The sequence below is a fragment of the Microcebus murinus genome, chromosome 16 (assembly GCF_040939455.1).
Source record: "Microcebus murinus isolate Inina chromosome 16, M.murinus_Inina_mat1.0, whole genome shotgun sequence".
Taxonomy (NCBI): Eukaryota; Metazoa; Chordata; class Mammalia; order Primates; family Cheirogaleidae; genus Microcebus; species Microcebus murinus.
This window is the reverse complement of record NC_134119.1, coordinates 31298237-31323801: the sequence shown is the minus strand read 5'-3', so window position 1 is coordinate 31323801 and position 25565 is coordinate 31298237. Positions and strand designations below refer to the sequence as shown.

Here is a 25565-nt window from a genome sequence, read left to right as displayed (position 1 = left end):
AGCTTGTGAAAATTTTCTCCCATTCTGTGGGTTGTCTGTTTGCTCTCTTGACAGTTTCTTTGGCTGTGCAGAAGCTTTTTAATTTGATTAGGTCCCATTTATTTATTTTTGTTGCTTCTGTGATTGCTTTTGGGGTCTTCTTCATAAATTCTTTGCCTAGGCCAATGACTAGAAGAGTATTTCCAATGTTTTCCTCTAGAATTCTAATAGTTTCACACCTAATGTTCAAGTCTGTTACCCAGCGTGATTTGATTTTTGTGAGAGGTGAAAGGTGTGGGTCCTGTTTCAGTCTTTTACATGTGGCTATTCAGTTTTCCCAGCACTATTTATTGAATAAGGATTCTTTTCCCCAGTGTATGTTTTTGCCTGCTTTGTCAAAGATTAGTTGGCTATATGAGGATGGTTTTATATCTGGGTTCTCTGTTCTGATCCACTGGTCAATGTCCCTGTTCTTGTGCCAGTTAAAAGCTGTTTTAATTACTACAGCCTTGTAGTATAGTTTGAAATCTGGTAAATTGACACCTCCTATTTTGTTTTTATTGCCTAGGATTGATTTTGCTATACGGGGTCTTCTCTGGTTCCATACGAAGCGTAAAACTATTTTTTCTATATCTGTGAAAAATGATGATGGTATTTTAATAGGGATTGCATTGACTCTGTAGGTCACTTTGAGTAGTATAGACATTTTAACAATGTTGATTCTGCCGACCCATGAGCATGGTATATTCTTCCACCTGTTTACATGCTCTGCTATTTCTTTCTCCAGTATTTCATAGTTCTCCATGTAGAGGTCTTTTACCTCCCTAGTTAAATATATTCCTAGGTACTTTATTTTCTTTGTTGCTATTTTGAAAGGAATTGAGTCTTTGATTTGGTTCTCACTTGTACTGTTAGTGGTGTATATGAATGCCTCTGATTTCTCTGTATTGATTTTGTATCCTGAGACTTTACCAAATTTATTTATCAGTTCAAGGAGCCTCTTGGTTGAATCCTTGGGGTTTTCTAGGTATAATAATATCATGTCATCAGCAAAGAGTGAGGTTTGATCTCTTCTGCTCCCATTTGGATGCCCTTCATTTCGCTCTCTTGTCTGATTGCTGTAGCAAGGACTTCCAGCACTATGTTGAATAGAAGTGGAGATAGTGGGCAACCTTGTCTTGTTCCAGTTCTAAGTAGAAATGCTTTCAATTTTTCCCCATTCAGTATGATATTGGCTGCGGGTTTGCCATATATGGCTTGTATCATTTTTAGGTAAGCCCCGTCTATGCCTATTTTGTTAAGCGTTCTTATCATGAAAGGGTGTTGAATTTTGTCAAATGCTTTTTCTGTGTCTATTGAGAGGATCTTTTGGTCTTTGTTTTTGCTTCTATTTATATGGTGAATTACATTTATAGATTTGCATATGTTGAACCATCACTGCATCCCTGGGATGAAACCCACTTGGTTGTGATGGATTATTTTCTTGGCAAGCACCTGGATTCAATTGGCTAGGATTTTGTTGAGAATTTTTGCATCTATATTCATAAGGGATATTGGTCTATAGTTTTCTTTTTTTGTTGCATCCTTTCCTGGTTTTGGTATCAGCATTATGTTTGCTTCATAAAATGTGTTGGGGAGGATTCCATCCTTCTCAATGTTGGTGAATAATTTCTGCAGGATAGGCACCAGTTCTTCCTTGTGGGTGTGGTAAAATTTGGGTGTGAAATCATCTGGTCCAGGACTTTTCTTTTTAGAAAGGTTTTTTTATTGCTGTTTCAATTTCAATACTTGATATTGGTCTGTTCAGGAATTCTATTTCTTCCTGGTTGAGCCTAGGGAGGCTGTGTGTTTCTAAGAAATTGTCCATTTCCTCCACATTTTCCAGTTTGTGTGCATAGAGGTTTTTGTAGTATTCATAAAATATATCTTGTCTCCGAGGCATCAGTTGTAATTTCTCCTTTATTGTTCCTGATGGAGCTTATTAGAGATTTTTTTCTGCCTTTCATTAGTCTACCCAAAGATGTGTCAATTTTGTTTATTTTTTCAAAGAACCAACTTTTTGTTTTATTAATCTTCTGTATGGTTGCCCTGTTGTCAATTTCATTTAGTTCTGATTTGATCTTAATGATTTCACTCCTTCTGCTGTGTTTGGGGTTGGTCTGTTCTTCTTTTTCCAGCTCTTTGAGATGATTCATTAGGTTGTCTATTTGTGATCTTTTCAATTTTTGGATATAGGCATTTATGGAAATAAACTTTCCTCTCAGGACTGTTTTAGCTGTGTCCCACAGGTTTTGGTAACTTGTGTCTCCTTTGTCATTTAGTTCAAAGAATCTTTTGATTTCCACCTTGATTTCCTCATTTATGAAGTGATAATTGAGCAGAAGGTTATTTAGTTTCCATGACTTTGTGTAGAAATGAGAACTCCTGTTAGGATTGATTTCTACATTTATTCCATTGTGGGCTGAAAAGATACATGGTATAATTTCTATTTTTAAAAATTGTTTGAGACATGCTTTGTGTCCTAGGATATGGTCAATCTTAGAGAATGACCCATGAACTGATGAGAAGAATGTATATTCAGTTGTTTGGGGGTAGAATGTCCTGTAAATGTCAGTCAGGCCTGTTTGTTCTAGAGTTCTGTTTAAGTCCATTATTTCTTTGTTGATTTTCTGTTTGGAGGATCTGTCCTGTGCTGTCAGTGGGGTGTTAAAGTCTCCAACTATTATGGTGTTGTTGTTTATCCATTTGTTTAGATCAAGTAGAGTTTGCTTTATGAATCTGGGTGCACCAATGTTGGGTGCATATATATTTAGAATTGTTATGTCTTCTTGTTGAACTGTACCCTTCACCATTATGTAGTGACCTTCTTTGTCTTTTATTACTTTTGTTGATTTAAAAACTAAGTTATCTGTAATCAGCACCACCATGCCAGCTTTCTTTTGGCTTCCGTTTGCTTGAAATATTGTTCTCCACTCCTTTACCTTTAAGTCTAACTGCATCCTTGCAAGTTAGATGTGTTTCCTGAAGGCAGCAGATACTTGGCTTGTATTTTATTAATCCATTCGGCCATCCTATGTCTCTTGAGTGGGGAGTTCAAGCTATTCACATTTATTGAGATAACTGATAGGTGGGGCAGATTTCTGTTCATTATGTTGGGTTGAACTTTGTTGCTTTGTTTTCTCTCTTGAGCCATTGTGGTATCTGGGCTTTGATCTTTAGCTTTGAGTAGATTTACATTCATGAGTGTTTATTGTGCTGATCCGTGGGTAACACTGTTTTGAGTACTTCTTGAAGGGCTGGTCTTATCTTGGTGAATTCCCTCAGTCTTTGCTTATCTGAGAATGTCTTGATTTCTTCTTCATATACAAAACTTAGTTTTTCAGGGAATGAGATTCTAGGCTGGGCATTATTCTGTTTCAGAAGAGTGAGAATGGGGCCCCAGTCTCTCTTTGCTTGTAAAGTTTCAGAAGAGAAGTCTGGCGTTATTCGGATTGGCTTTCCTTTGTATGTTACTTGCTTCTTTCGTCTTACAGCTCTTAGAAGGGCCTCTTTAGTTGATATTTTGGTCAGTCTGATGACTGCATGCCATGACGTCTTCCTGTTTGCATTGAATCTCCCAGGGGTCCTTTGAGCTTCTTGAACTTGTATCTGGAGATTTTTAGCAAGGCCTGGGAAATTTCCCTCTATTATATCTTCAAATAGCTTGTCCAACCCTTGAGTGTTGTCTTCTTACCCTCCTGGTAACCCTGTGACCCTCACATTAGGTTTCTTCACATAATCCCACATCTCTTGTAGGCTTCACTCTTTTCTCTTGTTTCTCTGCTCTATCTCTGTGACTGATTTATTTAATTGGAAAGTGTTATCTTCAATCTCTGAGATTCTTTCTTCTGTTTGATCTACCCTGTTCCTGAGGCTTTGCACTGTGTTTTGTAGTTCCCTGAATTGATTCTTCATTTCCAGAGTTTGGTTAGACTTTTCTTCATTGTTTCAATTTCTTTAGTGAATTTTTGTTCCAGGTCCTGGAATCTTTTTGCATTTTCTTTGTGTTGGTTATCCAGTTGTTCTTGCAAGTGGTTGAATTTTCTTATGATCCACGTTCAAAATTCCTCTTTTGTCATTTTAGTGGTCTGATTTTGGTTCATATCCATTTCTAAGGGAATGGTGCTCCTCTTTGGGGGTGTGCTTTCTGTTTGGTTCTTTGTGTTTCTAGAGTTCCTTTGCTGATTTCTTCCCATCTGGATCAGTTGTTGCTTCTTGTCTTTAGGTTTTTGTTTGGATAATGACATGCCCTGTTTAGTCTCTGAGCCAGTAGGTGGTGTTTGTGGGTGAGATTCGACCACATCCTGTATGAGTCAGTAGGTGCTGTGAAAAAGGTGTGCAGAATGTCCTCCCTGTCAGTAGGTGGCGCTTGCTTGGAGGAACAGGCTACACTGCTTTTTGGGGTCTTGTATCCAGTTCTTGTTCCTCTGGAAAGGCACTCTGGTGCCTCAGGTGGTGGGTGGGGCCCTGGGACTTCCAGGTGTGTCCTTATTTTCCACCACAGTGATGGCTGGTCTGGGAGTGAGTCTGGGTGGAGCTGGGTAGGGTAAGCCTGCCCTCAGGCACTACAAATGCTGTTAGCATGGGTCAAATTTCTGTTCTCTTCTTCTGGGAAAAGCTGTCAGGGAGGGGCTGGAATGGCCCTGCTCAGTCAGAAAGTCTGCGTCTGGGCGTGGGGCTGCTGAGACCCACAGTCTGGAGCGGCCTTGCTCCTTTCCACCCTCCCCAACTCCGCAGCTACTCCTGGGCCTCTGCCAGCAGGCCAGACCTCACGCCACTGGGTCTCACCTGGCTGTGATGCCGCCCGGGAGTTTCCCTGTGTAGGATCGCCACCTGGGCTGGGCACACGGTCCCTCTTTGGAAGGAGGGTTGCCCTCAAGGACACTGATCTGCCCCTGAAGGCACACACACCTCAGTAGGCTGTTAACAAATATCCCTTCTGTGCCCTGGGCAATGGGATACCTGGGGGCATGGGATCTGGTCTACAGGTCTGACCTCTGGGCCCCGGAGTTCAATCCCTAACCCCATCAGGGTGAGGAGTGCCAGTCCTAATTACCCACGGGGAGCCCAAGCTGGGTTGTTGTCTCTCAGCCTCAGGGTCTGCCCTGTTCTCCTGGAATCACCGGCCAGCAGCACCTGGAAGGGCTGGCGGGTAGGGAGCTCACCATCTGAGTACCCCTCAGTCATCTGTAGGGCCCCAAAAGGGAAGGTCCCATTCCCTGGAGATGCCTCTGGCTGGTGGCTATATTGTCTTTCTTGGAAGCCAAGGATAGGGAAGGGGGAGGGGAGAATGGAGCAATATGGCGCCTGCCGCGAGGCTCGGATCTGGGGAAGAACAATCTTAAACTGGAATGAGTTTAACACCATTAAAAGGAATTGAACTACAATTTAGGAAAGGAGATATTAATAGTAAGAGAGCCTTTCAAAGGAGACCAATTTTTATAGTTTATAGTTTAGATTCTTAAAGATATTAACAATGAGATCATGTATTTACTGCTAGTAATCTCCAGGAAATCAAAGAGAATAAGGAGTCTAGAGATATATAAAGATGGCCTCAATTTTTTTTTAAGAGATGGGGTCTCACTCTGTTGCCCAGACTGGAGTGCAGTGATGCCATCATAGCTCACTGACGTCTGGAACTCCTGGGCTCAAGGGATCCTCCTGCCTTAGTCTCCTGAGTAGATGGGCATACAGGCATGGGCCACCAAGTCCAGCTAACTTTTATTTTTTTATTTTTATTTTTAATATATGAGGTCTCACTATGTTGCTCAGGCTGGTCTTGAACTCCTGGCCTCAAGCAATCCTCCCACTTCAGCCTCCGAAGCCACTGGGATTACAGGTGTGAGTTACAATACCTTGCCCAAATTTTTACATATAGGGAAAAAGGGATTTCCAGAAATGATAGACCAGTTGGTGACTTCAATTCCTTGCAATATTCTAAAATTAAACAGATGGTTTGTGAACACTTGGAGAAAGCAAAATAGAGAACTGAGCATGAGTTCACTAAAATAAGTCATACCAAATGAATCACATTTTCCATAGATATGGCTGGAGAACAGTTAAATGAAATACATCCTCCCTTAGGGATGATGTATCCTGATTTGAGATTCAAATTTGACAGATTATCTCACGGTAACAGCAGGGATACAAAGGAGAGATAGGTGCCACTTGAGAAATAAAATTACTTGAAGTAGTAGTTGCCTGCATAGTTGTCGAGGGAATGAACAGTGTGAAATTAGACAAAGGTCTGTAGTAATAGGCCGCACTTGGCCTTGACACGTCAACATTTTTATCAACAAATTAGAGCCAGGTGTGGTGGCTCACACCTGTAATCCTAGCACTCTGGGTGGCTGAGGCAGGAGGATTGCTTGAGGCCAGGAGTTCAAGACCAGCCTGAGCAAGAGCAAGAACCCATCTCCAAAAAAATTAAAAAATAAATAAAAGAAAAAACAGGCCGGGCGCGGTGGCTCACGCCTGTGATCCTAGCACTCTGGGAGGCCGAGGCGGGCGGATAGCTCGAGGTCAGGAGTTTGAAACCAGCCTGAGAAAGAGCGAGACCCCGTCTCTACTATAAATAGAATGAAATTAATTGGCCAACTAATATATACAGAGAAAAAATTAGCCAGGCATGGTGGCGCATGCCTGTAATCCCAGCTACTCGGGAGGCTGAGGCAGGAGGATCGCTTGAGCCTAGGAGTTTGAGGTTGCTGTGAGCCAGGCTGACGCCAGGGCACTCACTCTAGCCTGGGCAACAAAGCGAGACTCTGTCTCAAAAAAAAAAAAAGAAAAACAAAAACAAAAAACAAATTAGAGAAAGTGATATAATCTATGCCTACAAAATTAATATATTACACTAAAGATAGGAGATATAACTAAAATGGTGAGTAAAAGAACCAGACTGGAAAAAAAAAAAAACTTCAAAGGCTGAACCAGAAGTATGATATACTACTATGAAAAGAAAAAAGTCATATTTAAAAGAGGTATAATATCTAGTAACTGTTCAGATCACTGCTGGAATATGATATTTAATTACTTAATCTCTTTGAGCCCATTTTCTTGTTTGTAAAACAGATAAATTTAGTATGTATTTCACAGGATTGCTTTTTGGGGGTACTCTAGTGTTTTGGATAAAATCTTTCCTTTTGGCTGCGTACAATTCTCCATGCCTATAATCCCAGCACTTTGGGAGGCTGAGTTGGGAAGATAACTTGAGCCCAGGAGTCTGAGACCACCCTGGACAACATAGTGAGATCCCCCATTTCTACAAAAAATAAGAAAAATTAGCCAAGCATGGTGGTGCACACCTACAGTCCCAGCTACTTGGGAGGCCAAGGAAAGAGGATCATTTGAGCTCAGGAGTTTGAAGCTAAAGTTGAAATTGCCCTTTATAAAATTAATAAAAGGCTGCAAGGAGGGAACTGTGGTAGGGGCCTGAACTCTTGCAAAGGTATAGGCATAGTTACAAAAATAACCAGCTATTGTTCCCTAGCTTACTTTACTATAATTGCTTACTGCTCAGGAGTTACATATACCTGATGGGCACAAACTTTGTGACTTCCCTAATCACTTCTATAGATAACATCACTATTATAAAATCTAGACTGGTCTTTGAGATATTTTCCAGACTCTGTAAAAGTCTGGGTGGACTGACTGACGCCAAACCAGACCAGTGGCCATGCTTAGGAACTGATTCAATAGGTCCTCCAGCCTTTTTACCTGGTAACTCACTCAGTGCAAGAAGACAATATCTGCTTTCCAACCCTATAAATTCATCCTCAATCAGCAGACTCAATTCCCTAGCCCTTTGTCTGCCAAACTATCTTTAAAAACCCTGGCCCAAAAATTCTCAGGGAGACAGATTTGAGAAATTCCTCCCATCTCCTCACTCAGCACCCTGTGATATTAAACTCTTTCTCCACTGTAGCCCCTGCTGTCTGAGGGTATCAACTTCCTTCTGTGCAATAGGGAATATAACTTGATTGGGCAGTAACACAGTGAGCTATGATTGTACCACTGCATTCCAGCCTGGGCAGCAGAGCAACACATTGTCTCAAAAAAAAAAAAAAAAAAACCTTTCCTTTTTATAAAAATATAAATCATTAAGGAACTCCATCTTTGGGAAGAAAACAGACTTGTGTTTTTACTTTACTGTTTAGTTTCAACTTAATCCTAAATTTAACAATGAAAATAAAATTTTCCCAGAGTATATGGAACTTTCTGTCTTTTCTAAAAAGGGAATTACAGGAACATTTTATGACAAAGATTCTCCTCACAGTATCAGTCAATAAACTTCTGGAAACATTTATTTGGTGCTCATTTCTCCTCTCCTCTCCTCTCCTCTCCTCTCCTCTCCTCTCCTCTCCTCTCCTCTCCTCTCCTCTCCTCTCCTCTCCTCTCCTCTCCTCTCCTCCCCTCCCCTCCCCTCCCCTCCCCTCCCCTCCCCTCCCCTCCCCTCCCCTCTCCTCTCCTCTCCTCTCCTCCTCTCCTCTTCTCTCCTCTCCCCTCCCCTCCTCTTTTCCCTTCCCTTCCCTTCCCTTCCCTTCCCTTTCTTTTTTCGAGGCAGAGTCTCACTCTGTTGCCTGGGCTAGAGTGCCATGGCATCAGCCTAGCTCACAGCAACCTCAAACTCCTGGGCTCATAAAATCCTTCTGCCTCAGCCTCTTGAGTAGCTGGGATTATAGGCATGCACCTCCATTCCTGGCTAAATTTTTCTATATATTTTTAGTTGTCCAGCTAATTTCTTTCTATTTTTAGTAGAGGCGGGGTCTAGCTCTTGCTTAGGCTGGTCTCAAACTCCTGAGCTCAAACAATCCTCCTGCCTTGGCCTCCCAGAATGCTAGGATTACAAACATGAGCCACCACACCCAGCTGCTCATTTCTAATGGAGAAAACAGTAAAATAGGATATATGGGAAATTTCAGAGGCAAAGATACACAGGCATACCTTGGAGATATTGTAGGTTTGGTTCCACACTACTAAAAATTTGCAAGTCACATGAATTTTTTTTTGGTTTTCCAGTGCACATAGAAGTTATGTTTATAATACTATGTATAACTTATTAAGTGTACAATAGCATTATGTCTTAAAAATGTACAAACCTTAATTAAAAATACTTTATTGCTGGCTGGGCGTGTGGCTTACGCCTGTAATCCTAGCTCTCTGGGAGGCTGAGGCAGGAGAATTGCTTGAGCTCAGGAGTTCAAGACCAGCCTGAGCAATAGCGAGACCCCGTCTCTACTAAAAATAGAAAGAAATTACTTGGCCAACTAAAAATATGTAGAAAAAAATTAGCTAGGCATGGAGACGCATGCCTGTAGTCCCAGCTTACTCAGGAGGCTGAGGCAGAAGGATGGCTTGAGCCCAGGAGTTTGAAGTTGGTGTGAGCTAGGCTGACGCCATGGCACCGTAGCCAAGGCAACAGAGTGAGACTCTGTCACAAAAAAAAAAAAAAAAAGAAAGAAAATATGTTGTTTAGGGTAGCCACCTTCATTAATTATCTTAGTTTGATCTTCTAGATAACTTGCTGCAGCTTCCCTATCAGCACTTGCTGCTTCATCTTGTACCGTGTTTCCCCAAAAATAAGACCTACTCATAAAATAAGCCCTAGCAGGATTTCTAAGCATTTGCGCAATATAAGCCCTACCCCAAAAATAAGACCTAGTAATATGTGTGGCTACGCAGCATATCTGCACAACCCATGCATTTTGTGGCAGAGCGGTAAAGAAGACAAGCAGCCCTTCTCAGCTGCCCCATTGTGATAGCTACTATCCCAGAGGTGACCCAAAAGGTGCGGGCAGCCCCACCAACAAGGTCAGCTCCCCCTGTCAGGTCCCAGCCATCCTGTGCGTACTGCAAGCTGAGGCTTTGAGGGAAAAATAACACATCCCCTGAAAATAAGCCCTAGGGTGTCTTCTTGAGAAAAAATAAATATAAGACCCTGTCTTATTTTCAGGGAAACACGGTACTTCTGTGTTATGGAGATGGCTTCTTTTCCTTAAACCTCATGAACCAACCTGTGCTAGCTTCCAACTTTTCTTTCTGTAGCGTCCTCACCCCTCTCAGCCATCATAGAATTGAAAAGAGTTAGGGCCTTCCTCTGGATTAAGCTTTGGCTTAAGGGAATGTTGTGGTTGATTTGGTCTTCTCTCCAGACCACTAAAACTTTCTCCATATCAGCAATAAGATTGTTTTGCTTTCTTATCATTCCCGTGTTCACTGGAGTAGCACTTTCAATTTCCTTTATGAACTTTTCCTTTGCATTCCCAACTTGGCTATTTGGCCTATCTTGGTTTTGACATGTCTTCCTTACTAAGCTCAATCATATCTAGCTGGTTTCGAACTCCTGACCTTGAGCAATCCTCCTGCCTCGGCCTCCCAGAGTGCTAGGATTACACGCATGAGCCACTGCGCCTGGCCTTGCCTGTCTTTTTGATAAAAGCCATTTTAACTGAGGTGAGATATCTCATTGTAGTTTTATGTGCATTTCTCTAATGATGTCGAGCATTTTTCATATGCCTCTTGGCCATTTGTATGTCTTCTTTTGAGAAATGTCTAATCAGCTCCTTTGCCCATTTTTAATTGGATTATTTGGTTCCTATGAGTTGTTGGAGCTCCTTATATAGTCTATTAATAGTTGTTAATCCCTTGTCAGATAGGTAGCTTGCAAATATTGTCTCCCATTCTGTGGGTTGTCTCTTCACTCTGTTGATTGTTTCCTTTGCTGTGCAGAAGTGTTTTAACTTGATGTGGTCCCATTTGTCCAACTTTGCTTTGATTGCCTGTGCTTTGGGGGTATTACTCAAGAAGTCCTTGCTCAGACCAATGTCTTGAAGTGTTTCCCCAAAGTTTTATTTTAGTAGTTTCATAGTTTCAGGTCTCAGATTTAAGTGTTTAATCAATTTTGATATGATTTTTGTATATAGTGAGAGATAAGGATCCAGTTTCATTCTTCTGCATATGATATTCACTTTTTCCAGCTCCATTTATTGAAGAGACTGTCCTTTCTCCACTGTATGTTATTGGCACCTTTGTCAAATGTAAAGGTTATTATAAATGTGTTTATTTATTTCTGAGTTCTCTATTCTGTTCGGTTGGTCTATGTGTCTGTTTTTATGCCAGTACCATGCTGTTTTAGTTACTACAGCTCTGTAGAATAATTTAAAGTCAGTTAATGTGATTTTTCCAGTTTTGTTCTTTTGCTTAGGATGGCTTTGGCTATTTTGGGTCTTTTATGGTTCCATATAAACTTTAGGATTATTTTTTTCTATTTCTGTGAAAAATGTCATTGGTCTTTTGATGGAGATTGCATTGAATCTGTAGATTGCTTTGGGTAGCATGGACATTTTAACAATATTGATGCTTCCAGTCCATGAGCATAGAATTTCTTTCCAGTTCTTTCTGTCCTCTTCAATTTCTTTCATCAGTGTTTTATAGTTTTCATTATAGAGATCTTTCACTTCTCTGGTTGTTTATTTCTAGGTATTTTATTTTATTTATAGCTATGGTAAGTGGAATTACTTTCTTGGTGTTTTGTTTTTTTTTTTCAGATTGCTTATTATTGGCATGTAATAATGCTACTGATTTTTGTATGTTGATTTTGTATCCTGAAACTTTACGGAATTTATCAGTTCTATTAATAAGTTCTATTAACAGTTCTTTTGTGGAGTCTTTATGTTTCTCTAGATATAGGATCATATCATCTGCAAATAAGGATAATTTGACTTTTTCCTTTCCAATTTGAATGCCCTTTATTTCTTTTTTGTCTGATTACCCTAGCTAGAACTTTCAATACTATATTGAATAACAGTGGTGAAAGTGGTATCTTTGTCTTGTTCCAGATTAAAGGAAAAGCTTTCAGTTTTTCCCCATTCAACATGATACTAGCTGTGGATCTGTCATACATGGTTTTTATTGTGTTAGGATAAGTTCCTTCTATACCCAGTTTTGTGAGTTTTTATCATGCAGGGATGTTGAATTTTATTGAATGTTTTTTCAGTATCAATTGAAATGATCTTTTGATTTTTGTCCTTAGTTTTGATGATATTATGTATCACATCAATTGATTTACATATGTTGAACCATTTTGCAACCTTGGGATGAATCCCACTTGATCATGATGAATAACCTTTTTAATGTGTTGTTAAATTCAGTTTGCTAGTATTTTGTTGAGGAATTTTGCATCTATGTTGATTAGAGATATTAGCCTATCATATTTTGCTGCAGTTGTGTCTTTGTCTAGCTTTGGTATCAGGGTGATATAGACCTTGTAGAATGAGTTTGGGAGTATTCTCTCCTCCTCAGTTTTTTGGACTAGTTTAAGTAAGACTGGTGTTTGTTCTTTGAATGCTTTGTAGAATTCAGCAGTGAAGCTATCAGTTCCTGGGCTTTTCTTTGATAGCAGATGCCTCTCCCTTCCCTTTTTTTTTGAGACAGTGTCTCCCTCTGTTGCCTGAGCTAGAGTGGTATCATCATAGCTCACTGTAACCTCAACTTCCTGGGGTCAAGTGATCCTCCTGCCTCAATCTACCAAGTATCTGGAACCACAGGCATGCACCACCATGCCCAGATAATTTTTCTATTTTTTGTAGAGACAGGGTCTTGCTTTTGCTCAGGCTGGTCTTGAACTCCTGGCCTCAAGCAATCCTCCCTCCTCAGCCTCCCAAACTGCTAGGATTATAGGCATGAGTCAGCCACCATGCTCAGCCACAATGGAAGACTTTTTATTACTGCTTCTATCTCATTACTTGTTTGGTTTATTCAGATTTCAGATTTCTTCCTAGTTCAATCTTGGTATAGGTTGTTTGTGTCTAGGAATTTATCCATTTCTTCTAGGTTTTCCAATTCGTTGGCATATAGTTGCTCATAGAGTTGCTTTGGATTTCTGCAGTATCAGTTGTAATGTCTCCTTTTTCATCTCTCATTTTATTTATTTGGGTCTTCTCTTTTTTTCTTAGTTAATCTGGCTTAAGGTAGGTCAATTTTGTTTATCTTCAAAAAAACCCCAACTTTTCATTTTGTTGATCTTTTGCATTTTTTTTGGTTTCAACTTCTTTATTTCTGCTCTGATCTTTATTGTTTATTTTCTTCTACTAATTTGGAGTTTGGTTTGCTCTTGTTTTTCTAGTTCTTTGAGATGCATCATTAGCTTGTTTACTTGAAGGCTTTCTACTTTATGATATAGGTACTTACTGCTATAAACTTTCCTCTTATTACTGCTTTTACTGTATCCCATAGTTTTTGATATGTATAATTTTTATTGTTTAAGAATTATATTCTTATTCAATATTCTTATTGTTTAGAGGTTGCTGATAATCCCTAATAAGTACACTGGAACATATTTACTATTGAGAGGGATTTAGTATGAAGCAGTTATTTTTTGACATTATACACTGTATCTGAGCTTCTGGAGTAATCAGCAGAAGTGGGAGGGCCAACACAATATTATAGCTAAGGTCACAAAGCCAAAGTAATAGAAAGGGGACTAAACCTTATATCTCCTAATTGCATATATAGGACAGACTCATGACATTCACCTTGAGGATAACGTCTTATTGAAGTTCCAGACTATCTATAGTATTCATTTAATTCACAATAATAAAAAAAAACAGCCAGTAAAACTGATTAGAACTCAGAGAAATGAACACTCTAGCATTCTACTTTATTTCTCTAACTTTGGGGATGGCAGCACCAGTGATGCTCCAAACTAAATGTGATACCTCAAAGAAAAGGCCGAGATAGGGCCTTATTCTTCTCAAATATCTGTGGTTGTTACTTTCTAATATGCCTCCAGGATGAATTTTCTCTAAAGAAAATTTATATCATAGGTCTAGATGGACACTGTAGACTTCCTTTTCTTTCCTTCTTTCTTCTTTTCTTCCTTTCTTGTGCACGCACTCTTTCTCCCCCACTCTTTTTTTCTTCGTTATTTTATATGTTTATCAAAGTAATACTTGTAAATACTTTAAAAAATCATATGGTTAAAAATAGTCATGTGAAACTAAAAGGCTCATAACAAAAAATATCTGGAGTATATTTTTCCACACACACATACAAAATCTAAAACAAAAAGAAAAAAAAAGAAGGAAAAAAGCAGTGGCCTCCCCAAAGCCTGGGACACCCTTCAAGACTTTTTTACTTGCTTCTTTTCATGTTTATCAACATTTTCCCAAATAAAACATTTATACTGCTATTTATTGATTTATGGATTTTAAACAGTACCTAATATGAAAGATGAAAATTCTATACCTTATACTTTCCCTCCCTCCAGCCTCCCAATATTGTTATTAATATATCACAACTTTTTTTATTAAATCAATGTTTGATGTTAACCATATTATGACTTTACAAATGTGGCTTACTTCTGGATCAATTAGTCATATTATGATTACATTTCCTTCTTATACAATTTTTGCTCTTCTTGGAATTAATAATTGTCTTTGGTTTTTGTTTGCCAAATTTTCTGTATCATCACTAATTCTTGCCAACATTATCACTAATACTTTCCAACAGAAATATAAAAATGCCTAAACTATTTTCAACATAGTCAAACATGTCACAATCTCTATCAGGTTCACTGGAAACAATCCCCTGGAGCACTTCTTTCTCAGTCTCTCTAAGTCTGTACATAGCTGTCATCTTGGGACTTCCTTCTGCTTCTTTCCTAGGTTTATTCCACTTCCTAAAACCTATTTTTAAAAATTCTTTATAGAGTTGGGGTCTTGCTATGTTGCCCAGGCTGGTCTCAAACTCCTGGCCTCAAGTGATCCCCCTTCCTTGGCTTCCCAAAGTGCTGAGATAACAGGCATGAGCCACCACCTTTGGCATATTTTTTTCTTTTTTAGAGACAGGGTCTTGCTCTCTCACCCAGGCTGGTGTTCAGTGGCCTGATCACAGCTCACTGCAGCCTTGAACTCCTGGGCTCAAGCGGTCCACCCACCTTGGCCTCCCAAAGTGCTGGGATTATAAGCTTTGAGCTATTGTACCCTGCCATTGATTTTTATATCCATACATATTTATGAGGTATATGTGATATTTTGTTACATGGATAGAATGTGTAATGAAAAAGTCAGGGTATTAATCAGACTTGGCTTCTCTAAAAAAAAAAGAAAAAAAAAGAAAAGAAAAGAAGAAAAAAAATAAATTTAACAAATAAGTAAAAAAAGAAAAAGAAAAAGTCAGGGTATTCAGGATATCCATCCCCTCAAGCATTTATCATTTCTATGTGTTGGGAACATTTCAAGTCCTCTCTTCTAGCTATTTTAGAATACATAATAATATTAATACATTATTGTTAGCTATAGCCACCCTACTCTCTGCTAGAGAACATTACAACTTATTCCTTCTAACTGTATGCTTGTACCTATTAACTAATCTCTCTTCACCCCCGCTCCCACATACACACACACATACAACACAGACACACCCCTCCCAGTCTCTGGTAACTATGATTCTACAGTCTACCTCCATGAGATCAACTTTTTTTTTTAGCTTCCACATATGAGTGAAAGACAACATGTGATATTTGTCCTTCTGTGTCTGGCTTATTTCACTTAACATAATGACATCCAGTTCCATTCATGTTGCTGCAAATCACATTTCACTTTTTTTATGGCTGAATAGTAATCCATTGTGTAAACATACCACATTTTCTTTATCCATTCATCTGTTGATGGACACTCAGGTTGGTTCCATATCTTGGCTATTGTGAATAGTGCTGCAATAAAGTTGGGGTGCAGGTATCCATTTGATATACTGACTTCCTTTCCTTTGGATAAACACTCAGTAATGGGATTGCTGGATTGTAGGGTAGTTTTATTTTTAATCTTTTGAGAAATCTCCATACTGTTTTCCATAATGGCTATACCAATTTACATTCCCACCAACAATCAAACAGTGTATGACTTCCCTTTTCTCCGCATTCTCATCAGTATCTGTTATTTTTTGTCTTTTTGATAATAGCCATTCTAACTGGGGTAAGATGATATCTCATTGTGGTTTTGATATGTATTTCCCTGATGACTGGTGTCATTGAACATTTTTCCAAATACCTGTCAGCCATTTGTATGCCTTCTTTTGATAAATGTCTATTCAAGTTCTTTGCCCACTTTTTAAGGGACTGTTTATTTTTTTGCCATTGTTTGAGTTCCTTTTATATTCTGGATATTAGTCCCTTGTCAGATACATAGTTTGCAAATATTTTCTCCCATTCAACAGGGTGTCTCTTCACTGTTGATTATTTCCCTTGCTGTGAAGAAGCCTTTTAGTTTAACATAGTCCCATTTGTCTATTTCTGGTTTTGTTGCCTATGCTTTTGGGGTCTTAGCTATATAGCCTTGTAATATATTTTGAAGTCAGGTAATGTTATGCCTCCAGCTTTGTTCTTTTTGTTCACAAAATTGCTTTGGCTACTTGGACTCTTTTTTGGTTCCATATGAATTTTAGCATTTTTTTTTATGTCTTTCTTATTTTATTTTTTTTTTTTTGAGACAGAGTCTCACTCTGTTGCCTGGGCTAGAGTGCCGTGGTGTCAGCTTAGCTCATAGCAACCTCTAACTCCTGGGCTCAAGCAACCCTTTTGCCTCAGCCTCCCTAGTAGCTGGGACTACAGGCATGCGCCACTGTGCCCAGCTAATTTTTTCTAAGTTTAGTTGTTTGGCTAATTTCTTTCTGTTTTTAGTAGAGAAGAGGTCTTGCTCTTGCTCAGGTTAGTCTCGAACTCCTGAGCTCAAGCAATCCTCCTGTCTCGGCCTTCCAGAGTGCTAGGATTACAGGCGTGAGCCACCTGGCCTGGCCCTGTCTTTCTTATTTTAGTAGAGCACATCCTCCTGTATTTTCCTAAGAAAAGGTATGTGGAGAGGGAGGTAAATTTTTGATCCTTGCATGCCTAAAAATATCTTTTCATCCCTCATACTTGATTGATAACATGACTTACTAAAGAACTGTAGGTTGAAAATAATTTTCTCTCAGAATTTTGAAAGCATTGCTTCATTGTCTTCTAGCCACCAATGCTACTATTGAGAAATGTGCTATTGTTATTACCTATTCTTTTACAAATAATCCATTCCCCCTTCTCTGTTTTTTTTTCTTTCTTTTTTTTTTTTTTTGTGAGACAGTTTCTTGTTCTTTCACCCTGGCTACAGTGTAGTGGCATCATCATAGCTCACTACAACCTCAAACTCCTGGGCTCAAGTGATCCTCCTGCCTTGGCCTCCCAAGTAGCTGGCACTACAAGTGCATACCATTATGCCCTGCTAATTTTTCTATTTTTAGTAGAAATGGGGTCTCACTCTTGTTCAGGCTTGTTTCAAACTCCTGACCTCAAGCAATACTCCTGCCTCAGCCTCCCAGAGTGCTAGGATAACAGGCCTGAGCCACCTCACCGGGCCTCCCTGCTCCCTCTTTATCTTCTACCACCATGATTTTTTAACCTTCTCTTTATTCTTTGTGTTCAGAAATTTCATGATGATGTATCTTAGTGTTTTGAGGTTTTTTTCCTTTCATTGTGCTGGGCACTCAACAGGCTCTGCTAATCTGGAAACTCATGTCCTTCAGTTATCAGATATTTTCTTGTAGTTTGATAATTTCCTTCCCTCCATTTTTTTTCTACTTCTATAAATCCTATTAATCTAATGTTAGACCTTATAGATTCATCAACTAATTATCTTTTCTCTCTTATTTTCCATGTGTCTTCTTGTTTTATTTTCTGTAAGATTTTCTCAACTTTATATATTAAGACTTCTGTAATTTATTTTTCTATTATATTTTTAATTTCCCAGAGCTGCTACTTATTCTCAGATTGTTCCATTCTGGGAGGAGCACTTTATCTTTGCTTTATGGATGGATGCAGTATTTTCTACTACCTCTTATAGTAGCAGTGCCCAACTTTTTTGGCACCAGGGACAGGCCTCATGGAAGACAATTTTTCCCCAGACCAGGGAGGTTGAGGGAGGTGGTGAATGGTGAGAGATGGGGAGCAGCTGTAGATACAGATGAAGCTTCGCTTGCTTGCCTGCCGTTCACTTCCTGCTGTGCAGCTAGTTCCTAACAGGCTATAGACAGGTACCGCTCTGCAGCCCAGGGATTGGGGACCATGGTCTTAGAGGATGCTTATTGTTTTTTAAAAAATATTCTTCTGCTCTCTTTAGTATGTTTCCTTTGAGCTTTTCTTTTCCATTTATATTTGATGCTGCCTTTCTTGGTGAAGGTTTACCTTAAATATCTGGTGATCCTTTGCTGTCCTTTTATATTTAAGAGTGAGTCACTAAATAGGTGTTTGGAATCTCTCTCTTGTCATTTGGTAGGTCTCATTGTACCCATGATAAAGTAGGTACCAAGCTGTTTTCTTGGGGAACCTTCAAGTATCAGTATCTATAGATCTTTCCTCTGGGTTTATTTAATTTTAACTTCCTCCCCAAATTAATTCTCCAATATCCTACCTGGAGAATATAAGCCTTGCTGTCAGCATTGTTAGAGCAAAATTCAGCAGGAGGGCTGAGTGAGTTTCATCATTCAGCATGTAGATGATTCATCTAATCTCTGTTTTCAGTCTAGTATCCTCCTAATCTTGTCTTCCCAGCTATTATCTTTAGCTGTGCCTGGCATCTCAGAGTCTGGAGCTTCTCTAGTTCAATTGCATCACAGAATAAACATGCAGGGTCTGTCAAAGAAATGAATGGGTAGTTGTCTAAGTGAGCAGGATGTGGGAAGATATCTGGTAGTTTAATTTCCTATGAAAACTTTCAGCCAATCCCCTTCTTTTCAGCACCTCACATCACCTCTGCTTCTGTACCATCTGTTCCCTCCAATTCCACACATTCTAGTGTTCTGCAATATGAACCTGATTGTGTCTTGTTAGAATGCACCTCTGCAAGCATTTAGAATTGTTTTCACAGCTCAACTATGGCTTTCCATCTTCCAAAAATGTGTTGATATCATCTGCTACTGTCTTCTTTCTTATTCTCTTCATCCTAGTAGGCTGGTAAACCTAAAAATTTTAACTCACTGTCGTTTTAGTGATTTGGAGGAGTGAACAAGGGATACACATTTGTGTTTAATCTGTGCACGCATAACCAGAAGTACAAGAATGTCAAGATGCTCACTCTTTAATTCTACAAAAAAGAAAAGTTAGAACCAAAAAATTCAGAGATAAAATTCTGCCCTCATTGGCCAAAGTGGAAAAAAGTAGGAGTCTGAGAATTTCGTACTGAGTCCGAGTTCTATTCTTATAATTTACTGGTTGGTTGATGTTAGGTAAGTTAAATTTTCTGACAACCTGTTTTCTCATCTGTAAAGTGGTGATAATCATCCCTACACAGTCTATCTTACTTGTAATGACCAAGATAATTGATATAAATGCATATACATCATATATCATGAACTCTATTACTAATAGGCATAATCGAATACATTTTGAGAGGCACTATAACATAGTAGAAAGAATATAAGCTTCAGAGTCACACAGACTTCGGCTTGAATTCTCTGTCATTTATTGTACTTTCTTGGATAGGTGACTTAAACTCTCTGAGTTTTATTTTCCCCATTTGTAAAATGGGTATAATATTATTAACTTGACAAGATGGTTGTATTAAAAGAGATAATGCATGTAACATATCTGCTACAAGGCCTGACACTAGGTACTCAATAGATGTTAATTCTTCCTCTTATCCTAATTTGGGACCAGCTTTCTTATACTAACATGAGAATCCTGAGCTTGTATTTCCTCAGTAAATGCTAAACCACATTGATAATTAGCAACTTAGATCATCAACAATCCTCATAAAAGCTACTTATTTGATGTTTTCTTGGGACCAAATTATAAGGTGAGCAGCCCAAATTGAAAGGGTTCAGCATACAAATCCTTTGAAGTGGTAATAGGTTACTACTGAGGCATCTTTTTTTTGAGACAGAGTCTCACTTTGTTGTCCAGGCTAGAGTGAGTGCCGTGGCGTCAGCCTAGCTCACAGCAACCTCAAACTCCTGGGCTTGAGTGATCCTTCTGCCTCAGCCTCCCGAGTAGCTGGGACTACAGGCATGCGCCACCATGCCCAGCTAATTTTTTTATATATATATCAGTTGGCCAATTAATTTCTTTCTATTTATAGTAGAGACGGGGTCTCGCTCTTGCTCAGGCTGGTTTTGAACTCCTGACCTTGAGCAATCCGCCCGCCTCGGCCTCCCAAGAGCTAGGATTACAGGCGTGAGCCACAGCGCCCGGCCTACTGAGGCATCTTTAGCAACATTTTGGTATGACATAAGACGCGAAACTTGTAATGAATATTAAGAGATGAGGGACACCAGAATACCAGGAAAAACCACTACTCAAAAATTATCTTAATAGTTGTTTTGTTTTTTTGGTTTTTATTTGATCCTCATAAAAATCCAGAGCTTGCAGGGTTTATGATCCCATTTGAAGATGAAAAAACAAAGGAGCAAATTGTTTCAGACTCATCATTCATCGAGAACCACCAAGAACCCCAACCTTGGTTTTTGACTCCCAATTCAGTGCTCTTTTTAAAAAATTTGTGATAAAATACGTATATATCATAAAATTTACCATCTTAACCAATTTTTAAGTGTACAGTTAAGTACATTCACATTGTTGTGCAATCAGCCCCGATAACTCTTTTCATCTTGCAAAACTAAAACTCTACCCATTAAACAACTCTCCCTTTCCCCTTTCCCCCATCCCCTGGCAACCACCATTCTACTTTCTGTTTCTATGAATTTGACTACTCTAGGTACCTCATACAAATGGGATAATATGCTATTTGTCTTTTTGTGGCTAGCTTCTTTCTTTCTTTATTTTGAGACAGAGTCTCACTTTGTTGCCCAGGCAAGAGTGAGTGCCATGGTGTCAGCCTAGCTCACAGCAACCTCAAACTCCTGGGCTCAAGTGATCCTACTGCCTCAGCCTCCCGAGTAGCTGGGACTACAGGCATGTGCCACCATGCCCAGCTAATTTTTTGTATATATATTTTTAGTTGGCCAATTAATTTCTTTCTACTTTTAATAAAGACAGGGTCTCGCTCAGGCTGGTTTTGAACTCCTGACCTGGAGCAATCCACCTACCTCGGCCTCCCAGAGTGCTAGGATTACAGGAGCCACCACCTCCTGCATAGCTTATTTCACATAGCATAATGTCTTCAAGGTTCATCTGTATTGTGGCATATAAGAATTTCCTTCCTTTTTAAGGCTGAATGATATTCCATTATATATATATTTTGCTTATCTATTCATGCATCATTGGACACCTGTGATGCTTCTACCTCTCAGCTATTGTGAATAATGCTGCTATGAACCTGGGTATACAAGTATCTCTGAGACCCTGCATTCAGGTTTTTGTTTTTTGTTGTTTTTTTTTATATTTATCCAGTAGCTGGATTGCTGGATCATGTGGTCATTCTATTTAAAAATTTTTGAGGAACCACCATACTGTTTACCATAGCAACTATACCATTTTACAGTTTTACCACCAGTACACAAGGGTTCTAATTTCTCCTTGCTAACATGAGTCATTTTCTGGAGTTTAAAAAAATTTTTTTAAATAGCCATTCTAATGGGTGTGAGGTAGTATTTCATTGTGGTTTTCTTAAGAGTTTCGAAGTCTTCTGTACAGATGTCAAGTTACTAAGTAACTCTGGGTAACATGACCAACAATTTATAGTATTAAGTGCCTATTAGATTTAAGATGGTGTAGGAGGCATAGTTTTAACATATGGTTCTTGCTCTCAAGGATTTTATAATCTAGCTTGAAGGACATATGTATTTAAAAATAAATAATGCAAGACAGCAAAGTCTAACTGCTCTTCAATGACATTATTAAGTATTACATTATGATAGAGAAGGGTAAAATTATAATAGGCTGGGTTGATTAGCAACGGTTATAACTGATACTTGAGGATTAACTCACAATAACCAAATTCATAAGAGACTGTGGTATAAAGTATAACTCTAATTTACTAATACACATTCATTCACTCATTCACCAAATACTTACAAAGAATCTACTTTGTGCTAGGCATTGTTCTAATGAACTAGGGACACAGCTGTGATTAACATTTTCCTGTCTTCACAGAGTTACCTTCTCTGTGGAATATAATATAATATAGAAGGTATTTTTCCAGTGACAAAAATATTTGTATTTGCTGTCCAGAGCATTTCCTTTTCAGTGTAGAGGTACCAAGGAATCTAAATTGGCAATCAAAATACTGTTTGGTGAATGATCAGAAAAAGATGGTATTAAGATCCATTTCATTCAGGCGACAGGGAAAGCTAATATATGCCATAGAGTAAGTTTACCTATTGACTAGTTTAACAATGTTCTTTGGATTCATGATTTCTCTGTCCTGAACACTGCTGGATGGAAAAACAGATCTTGGCTTATTACTCTTTCTGGGTTCCAGGTGAACCATTTCAATTCTAACATATTTTTTCAGACATATTACAATACAATTGATTTTAATTATGTTAGCTCTAGTCATTTTTACTATATATGATTAAATAAAGGCTCCAACTTCAACTATTTCACTATAAGCAATAATGCTATATTGTTGGATATTACTGGATTTTCCTCCATTAATTCAACAAATATTTACCAAATATTTATTAAGTTCCTAAAATCAGCCAGGCACTCTGATAGGTACTGGGAATATTGGAGTTAACAAAACAGATTTTTGTACTTATCCTCAGGAAATGTACATACATTCTAATAGTGAAGATTAAGAAAATCACACTAAGTGCAGTGGCTGTTAAAAACAAACAAAACAACAACAAAGAAAATCACCAGTAAACAACAGACCAATAAACAAATTATGGTAAGTGTTATGAAGGGTCAAGATGAAAATGTTGGAGTATTCAAAAAAGAGATGACAATCACATGGACTATGCTAGTGGCAGTGGGGATGGAGATAAGTGGTTGACTTTGAGATCTATTTTGCACAACCAATCAACAAGACTTAAAAATGAACTGGATGAAGAATGTGATGGAAAGAAAGGAATCGGGGAACTCCTGAGTTTCTGACTTAAGCACCTGGGAAGAGACCTTTAACTGAGATGAGGAAGACTTACTGTAGGAAATAGAGTTCTGTTTTAGACACAAAAACATTGAGATCTCTGTGAGACAAGCAAATGTGGAGAAGTAGGTACTTGGATGTGTGCAGCTGGAATGCAGAGGAGAGGTTTGGATTGGAATATGGATATAGAAATCATTGACATAACAATGCTATTAGAGAGAGTGTTTCCTGGTCAACTTGCTTAGAATTAGTGATTCCTAAATTCCTCAGTGCCACATTTAAAGATAACCTTTTAAGTCATTTCTACATTGACTAAACTTAAGAATTCTTATGATGCTATTTGGAAGTTTAAAAAAGGGGGGGATTAATTCCTACTAGTGTAGTTCTCAGAGGATAATCCCATGCCAGATTTCTTTGGGAGAGCCTCACTGTACCTTCTGTCTACTATATCAACCCAAAGATAAAAACAGGGTTACTAGATGCTTTTCATTAAGAAGAAGCTCAGTTACATTTCTCTTTTTTTCACCAAAGCTGACTCTTAAAGCCTTAAAGGGCTCATCTAATGAAGTACTCATAGACAAAAAGAGTTGAACAGGTCTGAATTTCTACATGGATTAGAACTCTATCTTAAGTATGTTTTCTGTAAAACATGGGTGTTAAATATCACCCATGAGGATGTGTGGCCTTGCTTACCAAGTAAGAAAAGAACTGGACTGAGAATCATGACATCTGGGCTCTATTTTAAGTACTGTCATTATTTAACTTTAAGTCCTACTCTCTATAGACTTTTTATTTCATGGGTCAAGTGAAGACTATGGAATATTTTAAAGCCAGTAAAAACATATAATTAAGCATACAATTGAAGGACTATCATCATTAGCTTACTGTTGGGCAGCTGGAGATCTGGGGTGGTGTTGTGCATAAAGAATGGCCTAGAGTGAAAATTCCAGTAGTCTGTTTCTAGATTTCTCACCATTTTTTGTGGACTCCATAATTTGGCTTCTATATTTACAAAACAGTAAAATCACAGTGATTTCTCTTACACATATGAGAAGATTAATAAATGTCTATATGCTTTGCAGATTCCTAGATGAAAGAAGTTATGAAAATATAAGTGATTATTTGCATTGATGCTAAGTAGGCTCTATCTCTTGCAAGAAAAAGCTTAGCTATCATTGCTTTGTGACTTTTGCCAGTTCCCCAGGGAATCTTGGCTCTCCCTGGAAGACAAACTACTACCTTGGAGGAAGCCTGAAATCTCTGAAGGAAGCCTTCTTGTAAGCAGCCAGTTCAGGAAGGTTATACCTGGTACCATGCTGTAAAGGAAAAGAGAAATCTTTTCATCAAAGTGGTCAAGACTATTTGCTAAACATACCAACATTTCCCAAATAGGGAATGGAGGTACATAAAGCCCTCATTAAGACTTTCTTAGTGTGACTTTGTTAGTGTGAACTGAGTAATTTAAGGGTGACTTCTTATGAGCTCCTTTTTTTTTTTTACCCTTATCACTTCTCTTTGTGGTTTTTTTTTTTTTTTTTTTACTTCATTTGTTTTCTCTTTCTCTATCTTCATTTTCCTAGTTGAACAAGCTTTTTAAAAACTTAGTCCATGGCCGAGCATGGTGGCTCACGTCTGTAATCCTAGCACTCTGGGAGGCCAAGGCGGGTGGATTGTTCGAGGTCAGGAGTTCAAAACCAGCCTGAGTGAGACCCCGTCTCTACTAAAAATAGAAAGAAATTAATTGACCAACTAAAAATATACATACAAAAAATTAGCTGCACATGGTGGCACATGCCTGTAGTCCCAGCTACTTGGGAGGCTGAGGCAGTAGGATCACTTGAGCCCAAGAGTTTGAGGTTGCTGTGAACTAGGCTGATGCCACGGCACTCACTCTAGCCTGGACAACAAAGTGAGACTCTGTCTCTAAAAAAATAAAAACTTAGTCCACATTATTTTCTTCTATCTTCTTCAAGACCTCCCTACTTAACGCAATTTGAGCGTGCCCCAAACATTTGCTCTCTCTCAAAGGTCCAAGAGGAGATAAATGGTGTATACCAGTGGTTCTCAAGCAGGGGTGAATTCACACACACACCCCCGACCTGGGACATTTGGCAATGTCTGGAGACATTTTTGGTTGTCACAACTAGGGGGAAGGTGCAATTGGCATCTGGTGGATAGAAGCCAGGGATGCTGCTAAACATCTCACAATGAACAAAGCATGGCTCAATTTGTCAATGGTGCTACTGTTAAGTAACCCTAGTATGCACAGATATTGGTAGCTGAAGATGACTGAAGTTTGGAGTTAGCAGTCCAGACTCCTTAGGGATTCAGATTCTCAAGGTGGTAAAGTGGCAGCTGCTGGCATAAGATTGTCTGAACTTCGTTTACCAGGTTCTCTGTTTTGCTGGATGTATATGACTTTGGACTAATTATTCAACACCACAAAGCAGTTTCTTCATCTGGAAAAAGGGGCTAATAAAGTATTTATCTCACTAAAAATGTAAGCTCCTTGGAGGTAAGGACCTGCCATGCTTACTT

General features: G+C 38.8%; 1 long non-coding RNA gene across 1 annotated transcript in view; it reads right to left on the bottom strand.

Annotated features, from left to right (window-relative positions):
- The window catches only part of LOC142876883 (uncharacterized), a 67791-nt gene that overhangs the window by 40564 nt on the left and 1662 nt on the right, over nt 1-25565 (bottom strand). Inside the window, exon 2 of the long non-coding RNA XR_012923734.1 lies at nt 24267-24343. This is a non-coding gene — a long non-coding RNA (uncharacterized LOC142876883). The remainder of the gene's footprint in view (nt 1-24266; nt 24344-25565) is intronic.